At 41.2% G+C, this 21,790-nt stretch overlaps 1 protein-coding gene and 1 long non-coding RNA gene across 3 annotated transcripts in view; one reads left to right on the top strand and one right to left on the bottom strand.

Moving 5' to 3' along the window:
- LOC146645063 (plexin-A1-like) overlaps positions 1 to 15,268 on the bottom strand; it is a 316,025-nt gene extending 300,757 nt beyond the window's left edge. For both annotated transcript variants that reach the window (XM_085393236.1, XM_085393237.1), the window contains exon 1: positions 14,974 to 15,268. The gene's annotated coding sequence lies outside the window, so the exon portion shown is untranslated. The remainder of the gene's footprint in view (positions 1 to 14,973) is intronic.
- Positions 15,269 to 15,556: 288 nt separating this feature from the next.
- Positions 15,557 to 21,298, top strand: LOC146645062 (uncharacterized). Its single transcript, XR_014909117.1, has 5 exons — positions 15,557 to 15,794; positions 17,109 to 17,371; positions 17,465 to 17,636; positions 18,021 to 18,141; positions 18,446 to 21,298. It is a non-coding gene; the product is annotated as an uncharacterized LOC146645062 (long non-coding RNA).
- Positions 21,299 to 21,790: the final 492 nt, after the last annotated feature.

The following is a 21,790-nucleotide window of genomic DNA, read 5'->3' as shown; positions in this document are numbered from 1 at the left end:
GCTCCATTTCTCTCATTAGGGAGAAGGAGCCGCCTGCAGCAAAGCCTCCTCTATTCAGTCTGCTGAGATCTCTAAAACCAACAGTACTAGTCAGAGAGAGGAGGGAGGAATAAAACATCTTACACGGCATCTATATTAAAAAAACAGATGAGGAGGCTGAAGGGAAGAAGAACTGCCGTCATAAGAAGGGTGGCACAAACACGCTTTGAGCAGTGTCTTCGGGGTATCTCAAATTTAACGAATTCAATTTAAAAAGTGTGACAGTTCATCTGGAATGTAATGGGCGGCCAAAGCAAAGAACAAAAAAGGAGGTTAAGATTACAAATCACTAAACCCCACCCCAAGTGCTTGCTCAAAGGAAACTGGTGGGTTTCTCTCTCTATAACACTCTGTGGTCTCAGCCGTACCATATGAAGTGCCCTGAGATGACTTATGCTGGCAGTATTTAATTCAAGACCACTATATTAAAAAAGACTGCTATTTCCATTAGCAGTAATATATATTTGGCAGAATGGCTCTCTTTGGGGACCTACCTGCCTCTCCGTATGCATATGTGGGAAGCATAAGTCAGGAAGATGAGGACACCTTCTTGCAGTATTATGAGCATAAATGGAAAGTTTGAGGCAGAAAGAAGAGCAGTGAGACCCCAAGAATCCCAGAACAAAACAGGCTGAACAGCACATCCCAGATTTGCCAGTAGGATGTGTGATATATTTAAGTGAACAATGCTGCATTAAAGTTAGCTACATGATGTCTTTTATGCTTTTTGAGCAACAGCAACCAAGATCAGGATGGGTTCATTTGCCAATTTCTGTACCTTTTGTTTTACCTTTTAAGCAATCCAACCATTAAATTTGGTGGAACAGCTGATAACAACATATCACTGTCCACTGCTTTTAGTTATATGGAAGTGAAAAAGACATTTAGAGGTCTATTAAAACTGTTTATTTGTTAAGATTTAGGATTTTTGAGATCCATGTTTTATGCTACACATCCTATAGGATTAGGGCACAAAGATCATCAAGAGATTTTGTCAGAAAATAGACTGGGTGTCCAAAGTCCAAATGGGCGATACACCAAGTCACGAAGCCATGAGTCAGAACTCACTCAACATTGCATAAATAACCAGAGGTATGAAATCTTGCCATGTGTTTGCACATGAATCCAACTGCCTAAAACGAGGACGCTTTCTTGTGAAACAATAAAAAAGTACAATGAAAAAATGAGACATTACCTGCACTTGTACATAACACTGCAGAAGTCTTTTCACTCTCTATGTGTTTAACACCACTCGGCATTTAATCATTAATCAACCATTCGCAGCCAATGGCTGTCCTTCCCTGAGCCTGACTCTGCTGGAGGTTTCTTCCTATTAAAAGGGAGTTTTTCCTCCCCACTGTTGCCAATTGCTTGCCCATAGAGTGTCATCTCAGTATTATTGTAGAGTCTTTACCTCACAATATAAAGTGCCTCAAGGCAACTATTGTTGTGATTTGTTAGTATGTCTTAATTGCAGAACATCTGCACTGTTCTGCAAATAACACTGCAGAACAGTGCAGATGTTACTCGAGAACTTAAAGAATAGCGAGACTGCATACATGTTAATGTTTAGAAGGCATCAAATCAATGTCAACTGCTTTAGAGTGTCAGACGCTTGTATGTAATCAGTTTTGGACCAACTAGTCATCTTTAAGGGGAATCTGAATGTCTGCTCCAAATTTTATAGCAAAACCACAAGTGACAACCTCACAGTGTTGCTAGAGGAAAACTTAGAGATCACTCAAGTTTTTATGAAAATTTATGCAGCAAGAATGAATGCCATTTGGTCCATTCATTTCTGTTTTTTTGCCCAGTGTGGATAAGTAATAGACAGGCAGGCTGACATAACCATCTCCAGAGCTGTGATGCTGGTGTGGCTACAAAAGTCAAGGCTACTCACACAAGACCAAAGGCCAAGACTACATGAAAGCAAGTCTCAGAAAGTTTGACAAGCATGTAGAGACAAGGCTGTAGGATTTGCAAAAAAAAAATGTTTTAAAAGTGAAATCCAAACAAGACGTGTACGAGTCTGATGTGACTTTAGATTCCTATCTACCAGCAACCCCAAAATGAGCCTATAACACAATATAGCGCCTTGATTTCAAAACACTTGGCTCTCTGATGTGATGAACAATGAGTTTGGGCTTTTTGATACCAATATACCTTCACACAGTAAAATTAGATTGTAGCTGGCGGTAAGAGCAACTCTGATCTGCATAAACGGAAAAGTGGACAAAAGCACCTGCGGCTGTGTGATGAGAAACATGAAAAGGCTTGAAATAATAGCTAATACTTAAGAATTCTCTGGGCTTTTAGAAGGCAATGTGAGCCTCCTGAATGAAAAGAAAGACAGCGCCACGCAGACAGAGGATAAAGAGACAGAGGGGGTGAGAATAACACACGAAATAAGAGCGCACAATACTTCAGCTGTGGAGAAAGGAGAGAGGAATAGAGATAGGCACAAAAACAGAAAATAACAGACAACCCCATTAGGCAGAGGTTATTGAGTAAATTCATCTCGCTAGACAAAAGCTTCTCCTGTGGTTGTGTCACTGCTGCTTCCACCGAACTCAACACTTTCTCTCCAATTTCCGTCCATTTGCACCCCCCTGCATCTGTTAAAAGCTAAATTGCCCGTCTGCACCACCTTAAAATGGTTTCCCATGCATCACCACCCTATAAAAGCAGCATACTCAATGGCCGCGGAGACGCCAGTTTCAAACAGGAAAATTCAAGGTGCCTTAAATGGATTTCAAGATGTTTTTTGACCCACGCAGTATCACCTCCTATTTTTTTGTTTGTGGTTGAGAGGAGGCATTTACTATCAATACTGCACTGTTTCTGTGTCTTATAAACCATATCCGTCTTTGCGACAGAATTCCGGGTGATTTCTAGCTGCCAGGATTGCTTTTAAGGCAAATGGAAGAAAGAAAGCCGAGTTGGATTGGCAGAACCCAAAGAGGCTTAAACCGAGAGGGGAAAGTTCACTTCTCAAACCAAGGAAGAAGTTAATCTATCACAACAAAAGCCAAGGTGGTTACATTTTGGCGTGTTTAATGTACTTCTCCTTCCTCTCTGAGTTCAGCCCAGATAAATGCCCACTCGAGTTGACGGGCCCAGTAGTAAACCTGAGATCAATTGAATTTCATTGCACCACTTGGGCTCAGAGTCAATTAAACATTTCAAATTCAAAAGCAGTCAAACAACAAGATATATATGAGCCTATAGATGATACATAAAAGAAACAAGGACGTTTGCTGGGATGGCCTTGAGGAAAAATGCTGAACCTGGAAGTTACACTTTTCTCAAGATGAGAGACAGATGACGGCGCGCATTGCAAATGGTTCTCTGATCCTGTTTCTCATCACACACACACTCACACGACATTACAGCCACCCCTCCCTCACGCATTCAGGTTTCTGTTTGACCGAGCACTCAACAAAATGAGATGTGTGTGTCTGAGCGTGCACAAACAGCCATGTGTGTGATGATTCGGGGAGTGTCATTGCACTCGCTGACTCAGCATTTCTGCTGTCATTCCTGTCATTTCCTCACAGCAAAGCCAAGGGGGAGCTGCCAGGATCCCTCTCGATAACTATGTCTGTTTACCTTATGTTCTCCTCCAGCTGCTAAATTGGTTTTGTTGGCTGCGTAATAAACACTCAAACACTCTTTTTCAGTCTTTATTTATTCTTTTCTTTCTTCGTGACTTGTGATAAAAATGATGTTACCGTACACTGTTTTTGGAACCGTTTAGGATACAAATACAACTTAACACTTCAAATCATCTGGCAAAATCAATGCCATAAATTGCCAGGAAAAAGTGGCTGTCTGAAAATATTCCTCAAACTGTAGCTGCATCAGCGAGTAGTCACAATAACCGTGTTTTTCACACATAGACTATACTTGGACAGGCTGCCCAGGTATGTTGACAGTCTTCCAAGCGTATTTTGTTGTATTTTTTCAACTGTCTGACACAGCAACACAAATGAGTTACCGCTGGGCAATATCCTCCCTCTTATTTTGAAAGCTCGCTACATCCAATCCTTACCGTCAAGTGTTTCCCAATAGGAGTTCCTCGATCTACAGTCTGACAGACCCCAATCCCTCCATCTTAAACAGCAGCTGGCGATGTTTGTCCCTCTTCTGCTTGGTTATTCACTGAGAGCTGTAAAGGCACTCCAGCTACAACCTGCAGCAGGTAGAGTGCCTGCTGCCAGTAGAGTGAGCTCACAAAGACAGGCTACAGAGCAGAAAAGGGACAACTGATGCAACCAAATCCAACTCCAATATGGTGGAGTTGAAGTCTGCTCATGGAATGAGGAAGTTACTGGAGAGGCCGGGCGATTATCCCTCCATCAGATTTAGTGACAAATTAGGTCTATATATGGAATTATTTTTGTTTGCTCTTCCATCTTCAAATACAGTGTAGTTGTGTGGGAAAAACTAATTAAGACTCATGCCACTACCCCACTTTTTTATGTGAACGTCATTATTTCTTCATGCTTGACAGGTTGTTTGAGGCTCGTCCAAATCAAATGCCACAAAAAGACCAACTCAGATGAAATATTACTGACTTCTAAACACCTCTGTACATTCACAGCTTCACCTCCTCATCAAATCCCATGTAGCACTACATCCAGCTGTAGGCTCGGACAAACGTACCATCACTCCCTGATTAGCTCGCATTCTTGTAGGAAGCGATCTTGTCCGAACGAGGCTTTTGAGAGTTGCTGCTGAACATATTCCGCACCCATTATACAGGGAGTGCAGAATTATTAGGCAAGTTGTATTTTTGAGGAATAATTTTATTATTGAACAACAACCATGTTCTCAATGAACCCAAAAAACTCATTAATATCAAAGCTGAATGTTTTTGGAAGTAGTTTTTAGTTTGTTTTTAGTTTTAGCTATTTTAGGGGGATATCTGTGTGTGCAGGTGACTATTACTGTGCATAATTATTAGGCAACTTAACAAAAAACAAATATATACCCATTTCAATTATTTATTTTTACCAGTGAAACCAATATAACATCTCCACATTCACAAATATACATTTCTGACATTCAAAAACAAAACAAAAACAAATCAGCAACCAATATAGCCACCTTTCTTTGCAAGGACACTCAAAAGCCTGCCATCCATGGATTCTGTCAGTGTTTTGATCTGTTCACCATCAACATTGCGTGCAGCAGCAACCACAGCCTCCCAGACACTGTTCAGAGAGGTGTACTGTTTTCCCTCCTTGTAAATCTCACATTTGATGATGGACCACAGGTTCTCAATGGGGTCCAGATCAGGTGAACAAGGAGGCCATGTCATTAGTTTTTCTTCTTTTATACCCTTTCTTGCCAGCCACGCTGTGGAGTACTTGGACGCGTGTGATGCAGCATTGTCCTGCATGAAAATCATGTTTTTCTTGAAGGATGCAGACTTCTTCCTGTACCACTGCTTGAAGAAGGTGTCTTCCAGAAACTGGCAGTAGGACTGGGAGTTGAGCTTGACTCCATCCTCAACCCGAAAAGGCCCCACAAGCTCATCTTTGATGATACCAGCCCAAACCAGTACTCCACCTCCACATTGCTGGCGTCTGAGTCGGACTGGAGCTCTCTGCCCTTTACCAATCCAGCCACGGGCCCATCCATCTGGCCCATCAAGACTCACTCTCATTTCATCAGTCCATAAAACCTTAGAAAAACCAGTCTTGAGATATTTCTTGGCCCAGTCTTGACGTTTCAGCTTGTGTGTCTTGTTCAGTGGTGGTCGTCTTTCAGCCTTTCTTACCTTGGCCATGTCTCTGAGTATTGCACACCTTGTGCTTTTGGGCACTCCAGTGATGTTGCAGCTCTGAAATATGGCCAAACTGGTGGCAAGTGGCATCTTGGCTAGAGATGGCACGATACCACTTTTTTATGTCCGATACCGATACCGACATCATAAATTTGGATATCTGCCGATACCGATATGAATCCGATATAGTGTTTTTTAATCAACAAAACTGTTTTTTAAATATCTTGCTGCATTTTGTATAAGTTCATACTCAAGTTTAAAACAACAACTACACTAAAGCTATTCTGTTATACCTGTATGCAAAAAAAATGTTTCATAGTTCAGCAATACTGATCAATCTAATAAACTTAGACCTACACCATCCTCCCTATTCTGGTATTTTAAAGAGTACTTAGCGTAAATATTAAGCAACCTAACTAATAGGGTTCCAACTCCCAGCAACAACAAAAATAAATAAATAAAAAATAGGGAACCACCCCTCACGCTCCACCTCATGATGCTTAATCGACGTAATCAACCTTAATTTGATGCAGTGTGAAAAAAAAATGCACAGAAATCAATTATTTTTCAAGAAATATTAAATAGATTCAACATCTTTCTTCAACAGAATTGCAGACTGCACAGATGGTACCTTCCCAAAGGAAAAAGTACTATAGCTTACTAGGGTATATATATTAGACTTAATAGTTACTATATACAGTAATTGACTTCTATTCATTTTGCATCAAATTAAAACTTTGGGTGTCAGATAATTATTTATTAAAAGCTTGACATTTTAAATGAGAATAAGAAAGAAAAGTATGTCTTTGTGCCCCCTTTTCCCTGTTCATGCCCTACCGGCCCCCCTGGCTAAACTTTGCTAGATCCGCCCCTGCACAGTTACCAGCGTCAGCTACGTAGAAAAAGATCCTCGAGTAGAAAGTAATATTAAATACATTCTAACAACAGCTGATCAAGCTTAAACGTGCTTCTGTTGTTCAGCCGCTGGTTTCCTCTTTCTGGTGCAAAGTGGGCCAAAAGCAAACTAGAGACACGGACTCACGACAGAAAAGCTGATCAGCTGATCGTTAAGCAGTTTCATGATTGAAGTAGCAGCAAGAAGAGGCAGTCGCTCCATATATCGTTTGTTAAGCTTAACGCAGGAATGCTTTACAAACATTCAGAGATGGACTTACACACTTGCTTTACTTCTCTCGGGGATAACTTTGTCAGAGATGAAATGCCGGGTTGCTAGCGAAGCTCCAAATGCTATCCAGAGCACCGACAGGTCCCGCATGCCACAGCCGCTCTATCACGTGATGCATACTGCTCCAACGTGCTAACGTTCTGAGGTGAGTTACGGCGTATTGCAAGTTTTGTGAGGTGCTTTCGTGATATTTAATGGATCGGATTACATTTTTTATTTTTCTCCGATATCCGATCCAGTAATTTAGGTCAGTATCGGACCGATACCGATACGTAATATCGGATCGGTCCATCTCTAATCTTGGCAGCTGCACGCTTGACTTTTCTCAGTTCATGGGCAGTTATTTTGCGCCTTGGTTTTTCCACACGCTTCTTGCGACCCTGTTGACTATTTTGAATGAAACGCTTGATTGTTCGACGATCACGCTTCAGAAGCTTTGCAATCTTGAGACTGCTGCATCCCTCTGCAAGATATCTCACTATTTTTGACTTTTCTGAGCCTGTCAAGTCCTTCTTTTGACCCATTTTGCCAAAGGAAAGGAAGTTGCCTAATAATTATGCACACCTGATATAGGGTGTTGATGTCATTAGACCACACCCCTTCTCATTACAGAGATGCACATCACCTAATATGCTTAATTGGTAGTAGGCTTTCGAGCCTATACAGCTTGGAGTAAGACAACATGCATGAAGAGGATGATGTGGACAAAATACTCATTTGCCTAATAATTCTGCACTCCCTGTAGTCTGTTTGTTGGTTAAGTAGAGAAATTTCTAAATGTTGTGTTCTAACTTAAAATCGTCTGAAGCTGCACTCGAGTAAAGAAGCATGAGGCCATCACAAGAAAGTGATCAGCAGACGGATACTGACTTACGACAATAAGTCTTGTGATCCAAATCGCCAGAGACGGAAAAACGTGATTTCTCAAATGAGTCACCCATGTCACTCTGGACCTGTTCCAACCTTTGGGCTGCATGCTCCCAATCCTGGAAGAGTGTAACTCCGTATGATGTCACACTTGAATCTTAAAAGCTTAGATACAGATGGAAGCCTAATATCATTTCCATGTACATATTTATTTACTCTGGAAGAAGCCGTAAAACTTTGTGAAAGGAGTCCAATATGAGTTGATCAGTCAGTGAAACTCACTTCTGTCCAGTAACAGTGATACTTGAGTGAGTTATTGTATCCTGAACTGTTCTGTTGGTAAGCGCTGCTGTTAGCCTCTGTTAGCTAGCGTTAATGAAACTTTCTTTGAAATGTGGAGTGGCTCTAACGTCGTTGAACTCAGACACTTAGCGAATAAACTCTCACAAAATGTGAGAATTTTATCAAACTGTTCGTCACAGGGAAAGTATTACTTTTTAACTCAAAGCTAACATTAGCTAGCATAATGTTAGCTTCTAACCAGCTTCGTTGCTTAGAGGGCTTCATGTCTAATCTGCTGACATTAAGTAATTGCAACAATATGGATAATAAATAACATGCTTGGGGAAATGTTTGTGTGTTAAAGCCTTGAGTGGATGTATTCATTTGTTTTGGAGGTGAAATTACACACTAGCCTGTGTATATTTATGAGTTCAATATACTTTTTTACTTCAATTCAATTTAGTTGACGTTATATAACGCCAACTGACAACATATATGATATTTGAAGACCCTACAATATTACAGAAAAACCCTCAACAACTTTCTTCTAATATATAAACTCAAAAAAAGACGGACTGTACCATTCAGTTTTATTTGGGCAATAAAATTCCTGATCATGAACAAAAATTGATTAAACCTTGAATCTTGAAATCAAATGAAATTTCATATCAGACACAAAATAAGGTGTTGCACTTGATAGATTGCGGTCCATAAGCCTGAAGGCCTTCTAACCCACTGCCACTAGAGGCTGTTTAGCTTGGAACAGCACTTAAATGTGGCAGACCCTTCACAGTTAAAGTGCAAAGGGGCCACACTGGAATTGGCCCCTCGTTGCTGTGTCTTCTCTCAGCTCTTTCTTTGTGACGTTTCCCTTCTCTCCTGATGCCTTTGAATTCCTAATCACTTCAAGGAAAACCTGAATTAGGGCTGCATGATTTCAACCTCAGTGACTTTCTATCCATCCCCTCCTCCTCCTTCTTCTTAGAGTCTCAGAATTTGAGACACGCTGTCAGGAATGCAGTCACTCTGTCTTTGCCTCACTGCCCTCCGGTTTCTTATTCAATTTTTTTCTCACTTTCTTTAAAACTCATCTGCGTTTTTTTTTCTCCAAGACTCTACTCTGCTGATGCTCTGTTGTTCCCCCCTCTGCAATTACTCTTCTTCTTTCCCTGATATATATATATATATATATATATATATATATATATATATATATATATATATATATATATATATATACACACACACACACACTGTGTGTGTGTGTGTGTGTGTGTGTGTGTGTGTGTGTGTGTGTGTGTGTGTGTGTGTGTGTGTGTGTGTGTATATATATTTTTTTTAAGGGGGGCAGAAGAGAGTGTGCCACCAGCTATGATTCAGTGTGTTTTGAGAGTTCGCTCCATTAGATTACATACCGAGTTGAAAAGCTGCCAGACATACTTGTTCATCTTCAGACAGCATGATATATGAAGGAACAAAAACAACTTGCCTAATTTGAAAGATTCTTCGGGGCCTTGTGGCTACTTCCTCATTTCCCGGTGCTCTGCTTGAAACCCACTTTATTGTTTTCAATTTCCTCTCTGCAACTGTGAAGTGCTTTACCTGAAAATTGTCTGAAAGCAAGACAGAGAGAAGTGTAACACCCGCCGTTACCTTTGCATCCGACCTCCTCACCTCAACAACATTCTAATTTCTCCGGCCTCTTATACCCGCTTACTCCCCCCTCCCCACACCCCTTCACCGAGCACTAGCCAAGCACACTGTAAATTACCGTTTTCACCTATCCGCTCACCTCTGCACACATCAGCGAGCCCCCCTAAAGCCCATTCTTGTGAGCTTTTTTTTCTCTCCTTTTTCAACAAACACTTTCATGGTGCCACTATAGCAACTTAAAAAACGAAATCGGTCCCTGCCCGCTGTTACTGATTCTCTCTGATGTCACCTACGTTCTCTTCTCTCTCCAAAGGACGCGATAAAGCTCAAGAGCAAAATTTAAACTGCTTCATAAACACCGAGCAAGAGCTCCATGTAGAGAAAGGTGTTGTATCTGTTTTTTGGATATTTATTTTATGTCACGCTGTGTGGATTGTGAGTTTCGACTTTCATATAGTACAGTTTCCTCCCACTCTGGCAAAGAAAAGGAGTACTTTATCACTAAAGCTCACCTATTGCTGGCGGGGGGGGAGGGGGGGGTTGATTTCAGATGAATAAGACAAACCTATCACTCGGAAACCCCTTCCATCTAGTCTCTCTCTTCTTTTTTTAATCACAGTGGAACCTTTTATAGCGCATCAAGTCCTCATACTGATGTCTGTTAAAATTAAATATTCAAGGTGCAATGCCCAAAAAGTCACAGATTTGTAGCCGCCTTATCCTTCCTTCTGTCATCCTTTTTTTCCTCTGCTCCTTTTTATCATTTCCCTGCTGTACCTTCCTCCCACACGTCCCCATAGCCCAGGGAAAGTATAACCAGGATTACAGATAACAGAAGACAGATCTGCATCTGAAAGCCATGTACGGAAAAAGCAAGAATGAAGCACTCCAACTTTGACCTTGGCCCAGCACTAAATATATACAAGGAGAGAAAGGAGGGTTAAGGGAGGATATTCAAGTGTGCGTGTGTGTGTATTTCCCAGACACACTTTTCCGAGTATGGGAAACATGGGGATATGCTGATTGGATTGATGCTGCATAAGAACAGGAAGTTCAGGGATTTTGTTTGGCTGCACATGGAGATAGGGGTCGTGCACACGCTCACAAAGACACACACACACACACAGAGAGAGAGAGAGAGAGATTATTTTGCTGCCTCAACTGTTCAGACAGCACGGAACATAAGGCAGAAATTGGCCATTTGGGACAACAAATACAAGCTGCGTGGTCTGGAGCAGCAGCAGCACAAGAAATTGGGATGCTGAAATTCTTTTAATTGCTGACAAAACAGCGGCAGAATTATCCTCGCGCTCACCCGGATAGGAAATACCCCCCGTCCACCCGCCCACCCACTTGCCGCTCGTCTCGCTTGAAAATTCCAAACGCCGATGCTAACGATAATCAAAAAGCTCCTTTGCAAGTCTTATTTTCAACTGGGGAAGCGAGCGCTTCCAATTACGCAGCGTGCGAAAATGGCTCCCACCTCCGTCTCGCGGTTACCTGTCGCATCTGCACGGCGTCGGAGCGTCTCTTCCCCCTTACAAGAGGAACTACTTCAATCTGCCTGCCCCGTTTGATCTGCCATGGCCTTTCAGCGCAGAGGCTGCATCAAAAAGATGCGGGGAACTTAAAAGCCCCATCGCTTCTCTCCATCTCTCTCTCTTTTGCTCCAGTCGTTTCTTCTTGCATCCTTCCCAGGTCTGATTTTTTTGTTGTTGTTGTTCAGCCTAAAATTGGGTGCTGTAAACACTTTGTCAGTGGCTGATCGTTAAAAAAAGGAAAAATACATTCTTAAATTCTTACTAAATGCTTCATATTAATGAGCACTAATCATAAAGCTGTGGCTAAACATAAACGATGAAAGCTCCTTTTTTTAATGTTCCTCTCATTCTTAGATCATTCAATCCTCTTTCTTTGAAACAGTGACTGACAGATGGGCAACCACGACCCGTTCTTCGCACAGCCACGCTGCTCTGATCTGATCGAGAGGTTTTCAGTGGAACCACTGAACTCCACCACTCTGAAGGTGTCCTACACTTGGTTATCTGGGCTCACATATAACAAAACAGTAAAGTTATTATTTTAAATCAAATCAAATCACTTTTGATTTGATTTGATTTTAAAAACAGATCTCCTTATTGGAACGACTGACAGCTAAGTATAGGCAGCAAGCGGAGGGAAAATCCCATCGTCGGCTGACTGCTTTTGGTTGTAATCAAGTATGTGACCTGGTGGGAATGTTGCTCTGATAAACCGTATTTGGCGCTCTAGTCTGTCACTGAGTTATCCGAGCCACATGCATAAGCTAAACTAGGGAGACAAACTGCCTTTCAAGCAGTGGAAGGAAAAAAATGTGTTGTTTGTTGCATTCAGACTGGTATTCTGACACACAATATCACTTTTCTTGGCAGTCTAGTCATCAGCAGCTCAACAGGAGAGAGCGCGCAGCTCTAACACCGCTGGGTCGGCAATTCGGCTCCCACCGGAGCTGCACATACAGTATTTAAATGGAGATCTCTAAAGGCGACAGGAATAAAATAAAAAACAAACCGTCGGCTAAATGTCATTTTCATTGCATCATACGGACACGTTACCATAGCCCACCCTTCCTGTGAGTGTTTCTCACACCGACTGAGTTCAGACTGCTTTATCAGTCTGCTTTATTGCAGCTCTGCTCGCCCCCCTCTCCTCCTGGCCTTATTTGTTAAAAGCACTCGAGGTACAGACCGCAGGGTGCACTGTCGATTGTCTGCGGCTCTCATCTCAGCCGGGATCTGAGGGTTGAGAGTAAAGACAGGGCTCCAGCAGCCCTTCTGCCACACCACCACTACCTGACCCTCCTACACACACAGATTCCCTGCGGTGGCTGCTGCTTTCACCCAAACAAAACCATCTCCGAACTACAGGCAGGCGTCTAAGATGCTTATAGTGATTCAATGTCAAGGAAGCGCCAAAAAAAGCAGAGGCTTACATAATTAAGTCGCATCCACCAACCCAAAATGAGGCTGCTCATCGAAATACCCCTTATTAAAAAGTACTATGCGGTAATTACTTAATTACTTTGATTAATTTCAGTTAATTAACCTCAAAGGGATACTGCAATTTCAAAAATGAGTCCAAAGCTTTAGTATATTACAGTTTTAGGGTTAAATAAAAGAGGTTAAAATGCCAGAAAAGTACCTGCTTACAGGCACGTGTGACACAACACCCACAAAGAAAGTGTTAATTAAATGTCGCCCTAACTTTTGACAAGTTTTTTTTTTAATCCAACAGAGTATGGAGTTGTTTTTAAAAAGCCACATGAGAAATCCTAGAAGTCCAATTCGATGCGACTACAACACTGCTTACCCACAGAACGTCTATTGTAGGTAGAACAGGATGCATAATGAGCAGGGGGAGAGAATATCATACCCTCTATGAACAATTTAATAATAAAAGACTCCAAGAATAAACTAGGTAATTAGGTTGCAAGCACCTCAAAGCACATCCAGCACCGCTGTCGCCGGAGTCTGATTGTGACTCATTTTGGCCTAAAAAACTTTGAAAAAAAAAAGCACAAGAACAACAAAAACCCCACTGCGTTTCTCTGGGTGCAACCAGGAACTAATATTTTCCCCAGTCACTTAGTCACATTGGATGTCACGCCTCGGCCCCGGAGTGGAAGTGATGCTCAGGGTTTCCTGCTTTATCGACGGGTCCCAGCACAGGCGCAACATGACACACAGACACACACTTAAGAAAGGGGGTCTCTCTCTCTTTCTATTTCCCTTCATCTCTTTGCATCTCTCCACATAGCACCCACATCATCACACACAAACACACACTCATGCTCACAAGTTTACCCTTGAGAGAGAAAAGTAGAGAGAGAGGGAGGGAGATGAGGATGGAATATGCAGAGAAGGCTCACATCTCTCTCTCTCACACACACACACACACACACACACACACACACACACTAAAGAGATATATCCCCCCCCCCCCCCCCCCCCCCGTTTTCTGTGTGCTTGGCAGGCAAACTGGTGGCTTGATGCCCGTAAGTCTCTCAAAATCAGCCTGTCTGCCTCACCTACGCATTTCAAGTCAAAAATTCATAAGGTGACACAAAACTGTCAGAGCACGTTTGACGTGCCTCCAAAAATGATGACGCTATGGGCGTGCGTGTGTGCCCGCCTGGATATATATTTTTATATGTGGGAGGGTATGGGACAAACACACAGGAACACAAAATCTGCAAGTCCACTCATATCTCACAAACACACACACAGCCGTGGAAGCAAACAACACCCACGAGCTCTCGGATTCATAGGTCAAACATTTACATTTTGCGTCTAGGCGCATACACAACAACCAAACATATGAGACCTTGCATGCATGCAAGCGTGCACGCGCACTCTCCGCGTGTTTCCAAGTTGATTTCGTGTCTTGAGCGACATCACAAGTTTTCAGCAAACAATCGTCATGATAAATCACAACAGGCCACAAAATAAAAAAAATATCTTTAAAAAGTCCGGTATAATTTTCTGGTGAGCCGGTTGTGCTCAGCAGAGGTTTCGGTGACTGATCGCTCTTCTAAACGGCACCACTATTACATTGCGACAGCGTTCCTGTCAGACTCCTGCCGTCCTCACTACGCACCACAGCAACATTAAAAGCTGTGACATGCTGGACATAAAACACCGCCGCGCATCTTTGCACTATAACTGCCTCATTCATGCTGCCACTTTGCATCCAAGAAAGAAAGAAAAATCCGCAGCAGCTCCTCGCCAGTGAAGTAATGCAATCTTTCACCTTCAACAAATTGAGCAATTCCTCCAAAAGCAGGAAAAAGAAAAGACCTTCAGATAGTCCATGTGCAACCTCAGCGTGCGTTTGGCTGCTTCCCCTCCAAAGCGCAAAAATGACAGAAACACAAACCCCGATCACCCCCCGCAGCACTGAGTGGTCCATGTGTGCTCTGGTTAGAGTGTAAGTTGGGAGAGAGGCATCGGCAAGAGGGGTACGAAGGGCGACAAGGAGAGGAAGGGTCGGAGAGGGAGAAGAAATGTCACCAACATTTCGGATGTAGGAGAAGACAAAAAAGAGAGAGAGAGGGAGAAAAGGTTCCGAGACGAGGTGAGAGATGACAATCAACCACGAAAAGTTTGGCTGTACTTACTGATCAAACCGTCCTCTGCATTCGTGCTGCATGGCATTTCTTTTTCTTTCTTTTTAAAAAAAAATGTAAATATAGATTTAGGATGTTGCAGCAGAAGATGTTTCCATTCCCGCCGGGACTGGTCACACAGCAACAGCAGCAGCAGCTGCAGCAACGGTTCCAAAAGCTCAGCTCTGCAGTTCCGTGCGCACACGAGAGCAGCGCTCAACATGAATGAGAGGAGAGCTGCAGTCAGACTCCGGCATCCCAAAGAGGAGAGAGAGAGACCGAGAGAGGGAGAGGGAGGGAGAGAGTCAGTGACAGGAGTGCGTCACCTGGCGGCGCAAATGCGTTACAGCGGGTGTCCAGGCGCACTACTCCATGGTGTGTGTAGGTGGCAGCATTGGACCCTTGTGTTCTTAATCTCATTTTGCACTGGCTGAACAGCAGTAATCAAAGGATATACTTTTTTAAAAATATATATATATATATATATTTTGAGGGACCCTCACGCACACTTTGATTGATTGCTCTGCTCATCTTGGCCTCATGCAGAGCAGCACTGCTCTGTTTTTATATCTCACTGCCCCATGTGATGTATACACAGCAAAAATGCCAGTGTTGATTTTTCAGTGTTAGTAGATTTCAACAGAGTTCCGAGTTAGTTCAACACTTAATCGAGTTAAAATAACACATCGGGAGTTGATTCCTGAAAAGTGTAAGTGTAGATTTTAGTCGTTACTGCATTTTAACACTGTGGGTGTTAAATTAGACCACACCTTCATTTCCTGTGGAGCTTCGCAATCCAGAATCTTCGGTCGCCATTTTTTCTTGCTGATGCGGTAAGTTTTATTCGGTTAAATATTAAGTTTTAGATTGATGTTAGAACAAGTAACATGATAACTAGTAAAAGAAATAGTATTTATATCAAAATACATCATCTTTAAGTGTCATATTTGAATTTTAACTGTTTTTGTTAAGCTGGGCTACTGCTAGCTAGAACTCTGCAAAGTACCAGTTTCTTTCCTAATATTCATTTAGCATAATCTGGCTATTGGCAGACTGTAATGAATATTACATGTTAATATATTTCACAGTTTTTATTAAATGCCTTTTATTTATTTTCGAATTAAACTGCCAAAGCCTTAGGGTCAGTGGTCTCAAACTCGCGGCCCAGAGGCCACTCGTGGCCCAAAGGCCACTTGCGGCCCACGTCAGGTGAGGTGAAGAAGTATAATGCAATTTGGCCCTTAAAGTGACTTTTTTTTGTCATTAGCCAAAAATGATTTAATATAAAGGCAATGAGGGCAGAGTGGGTAGTGTAGTCCGTGCTGCGGGGAGAACGTGTGGAACTGCCCCTCCCGTTGTGTGTTTGAGCGCGAGAGAGGGAGAAAGTAAGAGCTGTTACCGATGAGAAATGGAAGAAGAGCGCATGTAAATATAATAATAACCACTGCCGCCAAAATGAGTGCCTGGTTGTAAGAAAGCTGTTAAGATTCGACTGTACACTGTGTTCGCTGACAGTAAAGCTACAAGCCCGACAACCCAGCGTATTGGCCAGAGGTGTCATTACCACGGTTCAGAGCCGCGGACCTGGCCGAGGTAACAAGAGAGTACAAACATGTGGAGGGATTGGCTTTGTTAGTTCAGTGAGAGTCAAAAACTAATGTGTACACTTATTTCTGCATTTTTATTTTGTTAAATATGAATAAAATTACAGCAGAAGTGCTGCAAAGTGTCTGACCAGAAAGAGAGGACCATTGTGTTAATTTGGTAGTTCAATTAAAGGCATCGGTTAGTTAAGAGGGAGAGGGGGGGATGCGTTCATATTTGCAGTTTTGTCTTGTTATACAATATTTGAAATTTAAAAACGAACAAACCAATCGCTACATTGTCAGGAATATTTGTGGGGACGGTTTTTATCGCTTAAAATATATAAAAAATAATAAAATAGAAATATGGTTCCTACTAACCCCTGTGATAGTTGAGAGAATACTGTATTGCAGTCATGTTACACAGCTTGTACTACTTAAAAAATGGACCAAGGATGTTTTTCTTAACAAAATTTATTTTAACTCAGTCTAAAGGGACTAGACATGCTAGATATTTTGCAAAGAAATGGTGTTATATGCTGGACCTTATTTTACTCTTGGCAGGTGGTGATATGCTGGTTCCCGAGAAGAGATGAACTAATCAAAGTCAGCTTTTCAAGACAGCCCCAAGACTCTTCGCAACTTGTGTTCAAATGTGAGGCCGTTGTCAGGTGATAAATGCAAGGAAGAGGCACTCAACTGACATGAAACATGTCAAAGACAACATGAAGGTGACATTTCAACATAGGCAAAAAGTGGTTCAAGAACCTGCCATAGCTTCTACTGTCCTGGACCTTTTCCCAAGATTTCTGGATACACCTGGCTTGGTAAGGCATAAAATAATTTAATGACTGCTTTGTGGTTCCTTTGTTTGTTTTCTTGTTAATGTGTTGTTTCTGTTGTTACACTTTGTGTTTAAGATTGACCAAGACTTCACAATGCTGTTTTTTGGGGAGGAAGTGTCTGGTAAGTTCCTTGCAAAGTGGCCAACATTCTTCAAGCCAAGGATCATCAAAGATTGCAAAAATCTGTCCCAGAGTACAGAATTGGATGAGCTGCTCATTTCTGCACAGCGTTACTCTAACGAGGCTGGTAAGTGTAAGTTGGAAATGGTAGATTTTGCATGCCTTTACAGCATTTGCTTAATTCCCACAACACAATATATCACTCATTTCTGTATGGTATGAAAACAAGCTTACAAACATGTTAAACCTGAAATGACATTTAATGTAGTTTGAACACAAAAAAAGTTACATAATCTTACTATTGTTATGACTCGATATCTACTTCACTTGGTGGCCAGAAGATTTTAAGTCTCTAGAAATGAATTTTTATACCAAGGCGCTGGAAAACTGCCTTATTAGAAAAATTATCAGGTGTCTAAAATGTCATCATGGTATTACATAACGTGGGAAAATGACTGCTGTGGTCCTTTAAATGACAGTAATTGTGATGATCTTAATTTCTATTCTGTAGTTTGGGACTGCGAGGCGGCTGCCCTCTTTTGCTGCTTCACTTCACTCCATCATCTAAGGGAAGGACGTCTTCAAAGATTAGCACATCAGATGCTGCTCACCACCTAATGAAATTCATCAAGGTATGCTTTTTAGAATTGTATATTTCTCTTTTGATGAGAACAGATGCAAATTATCAACGGCTGATATTTTAAGATGGCAAGGTGATCCAACCTGCAGCAGATGTATCTATCCCAGACAAGCTTGGTGTTGCAGGACTGACATGTCATTGTTTCTATTAAAACTAAATGTACACATTGAAACAAAAATAATTGTGCGCGCGGAGTGAAACGTTTTAATATTGTCATAATTTCAAACAGCAATGCCTCAACATCAGATTATCAATTTTGTTTAATGTGAATCACTTGGTTTCTTTCTCTCCCTCAGGTGGGAGGTAGCACAGAGGCTTTTCTTAAGGCTGGCCCCACTCAGCCATTCGTCCTGTGGGTTGGAGAAAGAAAGAACATCATCCAAAGTTTCTACCCAAAGTTTCTACATTGTCCTAGATCAAAAGGTCATTCCCTGTGTGACACAGATGGGAGATGCAGGTTTTGACAAGGCAAAACTTTTCAAGGCACATTTTTTAATTTGCCGTGTCCTTTGATAAGGCATTGGACAACTTCTACACATTCATCCAGACCATCAAGTGTATGGCATTGATGTTGGCAGCGTGAAGGACAGTCCTCGGGTCAATGAAACAAGAGGAAGTCTTCACTGTACGGTTTAAAGATATCCACTATTCAGCACTTTGACTGGAAATGTTCATCTGTTACATTTGCAAGATACACCACACAAGTTGCTCAGTGTTATTTAGACATTTGAAGTTCCAGCATGGTTTGTACCCAGGAAAGTTTTTACGTTTGACCTGTGGAGAGCCTGGATGTTCATTTATCTTTCACACGTACTCTGGTTACAAGCGGCACTTATTCCGAGCACATGGAGACTGCGTTCACTCTGAGGTCATCAACAATTTTGAGCCTGTACCTAACGATGGAACCTCTGTTTCACAGCCTGTAAATGTGGCTCATCCCATGACAATAACTACACCGGTTCCAGTTGAAAAAAGGCAAATACTGAACATGTGCAGCTCTGTTATTGCTCAAGTACAATCATCAGGAGTTCCTGAAAGTACTGTACAGTGTTTAGTTGGTTCATTGGAGGAACTGGTTAATGACATCCATGCACATGCAAAACAATCTGTTGTCGACTGTTTGTCAACTGATACATCAAGAGAAACCTTAGAAAAAGTTGAGGATTGCTTTGATCAGCTTGAAAATCCATTTTCATGTCTTAACACAGAATCTAAAAGGATAAGATATTTTGAGCAAAAATGGAAAATAGTTGAACCCATAGAGCATGTTCTTGGTGTGCGTTTTGATGTACGCAAAGATAGACCAACAGGGACATACAGGCAAGTTCCTGTCAATGATAAATTCATGTACGTTCCTATCATGGGATCCCTTTCATCTATGTTTCGAAACAGTGAACTTTGTAGCAGTTTCCAGAAAAAAAAACTAAACATGGAGGGATTGTACAGAGATTTAAATGACGGCTCCTACTTCAAAAATCACAGTTTATTCTCACAACAAGAACATGCTCTCCAGATCCAGCTCTACTATGATGATTTTGAAACTGCTAATCCTTTAGGCTCAAAAAAGGGGGTGCACAAACTTGGTTGTATTTATTTTGTTTTGAGAAATTTGCCACCAGAGTTAAATTCTGTGGTGATGAACATTCATCTTGTAGCCCTTTTTCATTCAGAAGACTTAAAAAAAATATGGGTTTGATCCTATCCTAAAGCCACTTGTTGATGATCTAAAGATTTTAGAGACTGAAGGAATGCAAGTGCCCTTTTCAGCCACACCTGTGAGAGGTTCGCTTTTTCAGATTACAGGTGACAACTTGGCTTTACATAGCATTTTTGGTTTTGTTGAATCATTTAGTGCAAACTATTGTTGTAGATTTTGTTTAACTGATAAGACAGAGTTGCAGTCAGTTTTTAGTGAAGATCATGTAGGCTTAACACTGCGTTCCAAAGAACTTCATTACAAACACTGTGGTGCCATTCAACAAAATCCTGCTTTGGCCTCAACATTTGGTGTAAAAAGAAATTGTTTACTCAATTCACTTCGGCTGTTCCATATTTCAGACAACTATGCTGTAGACATAATGCATGATCTACTAGAGGGAGTGGTGCAGTATGAGTTAAAGCTTGTGTTTCAGTACTTGATTAAGACCTCTTTGATATCCTTGAATTCATTGTCACAGAGAATTATAAGCTTTAACTACGGATATGCACAGAGAAGGAACAGGCCAGGTGGGCTAAAACTGGATGACAACAGCAAAGATCTTGGGCTTAATGCTGTGCAGTCATGGTGTCTTTTACGGAATAGCCCATTGATTTTTGGAGATATCGTTTGCAGAAATGATGGACATTGGAACTTGCTACTTTTGTTAGTTCAAATTGTGAACATTGTTTTTTCACCCATTATAACTCATGGCATGATTTGCTATTTGAAACATCTGATTGCCGATCATCACAAGGCTTTCAAATCTCTCTTTCCAGAACGGAATTTGATTCCAAAGCACCACCTAATGATCCATTACCCACGCTGCATTAGAAAAATTGGGCCACTCATACATATGTGGTGCATGAGATTTGAAGCAAAGCACAAGTTCTTCAAAAGATCTGTAAAGAACTTTAAAAATATCACAAAAACACTAGTAAAAAAACATCAGAATCAATTAGCCTTTCATTTTGAAAATTTTTATTTTAAAAGATTACAGTTCGGCCCCATTAATGAAGTCTTGGCCAGCAGCTTAAAAGGCAGTGAAGCACTGAATAAAATGTTTGATGTTTCTTCTATTGTTTCTACAACTTCCTGGGTCAAAAGTTATGGTACAGAATATCAAGTTGGGATGTATGTTTGTTCTGGTGTTGAAAATGAGATGCCTTTGTTCAGTAAGATTGTCAGTATAATTGTTAGCGATTTCAATACTTATCTTCTAACTTGTAAGGTCTCAACAGTATATTTCAATGATCACTTAAATGCATTTGTTATTGAGGATGGATTAGATGTCTTTGCACTGATCTCTGTAGATGATCTGGTGTACTATAGACCTTATGATAGGCAATTTTCAAATGGCACTGATGACAAAATGTACATTGTCCCATACTGTAATTTTGTATGACTTGTTTACTTGTGGTGTATCTGAATACAAAGTATTTTGGAACGTTAATGTCTTGTATTTCTTTGTAATGGGTGGATGTTGGGGGTTAATTGTAGCAGTAGAGATATCAGAGATTAATGGGAGTTTATTGTAATCTGGTGGTATTAATGATTTGACTGACACTAGTGTTAGTGTTAGAAAATTAACACTATTCAGAGTTGAATTTTTTAACACCAGGGCTAGTGTAAAGTACCACCAACACTATTCGGTGTTAATTTTTAACACTTAACACCAGTGTAGAATATTTTTGACACTGGTCAGTGTTACTCAGTGTTAATTTTTAACTGTGCAGTGTTAAAATAACACTAGCTCGTTGTTAAAAATATAACACTTTGAAAAGTGTTAATTTAACACTCAAAAGAGTGGACACATATAGACACTTTTCTAGTGTTAAATTTAACACTCACAGTGTCAATTTAACACTGGCGATTTTGCTGTGTACATGCGTGTGCACCCTTGTGTGGGAGATTTGGTATGTATTCATGAGTGCATGCGCTGTAG

This window comes from Rhamphochromis longiceps, linkage group LG20, assembly GCF_057381845.1.
Source record: "Rhamphochromis longiceps isolate RC_006_pf linkage group LG20, R_longiceps_female_GT1.1, whole genome shotgun sequence".
Lineage (NCBI taxonomy): Eukaryota > Metazoa > Chordata > Actinopteri > Cichliformes > Cichlidae > Rhamphochromis > Rhamphochromis longiceps.
The sequence above is the reverse complement of the archived record's forward strand: the minus strand, read 5'-3'. Positions and strand labels throughout refer to the sequence as shown.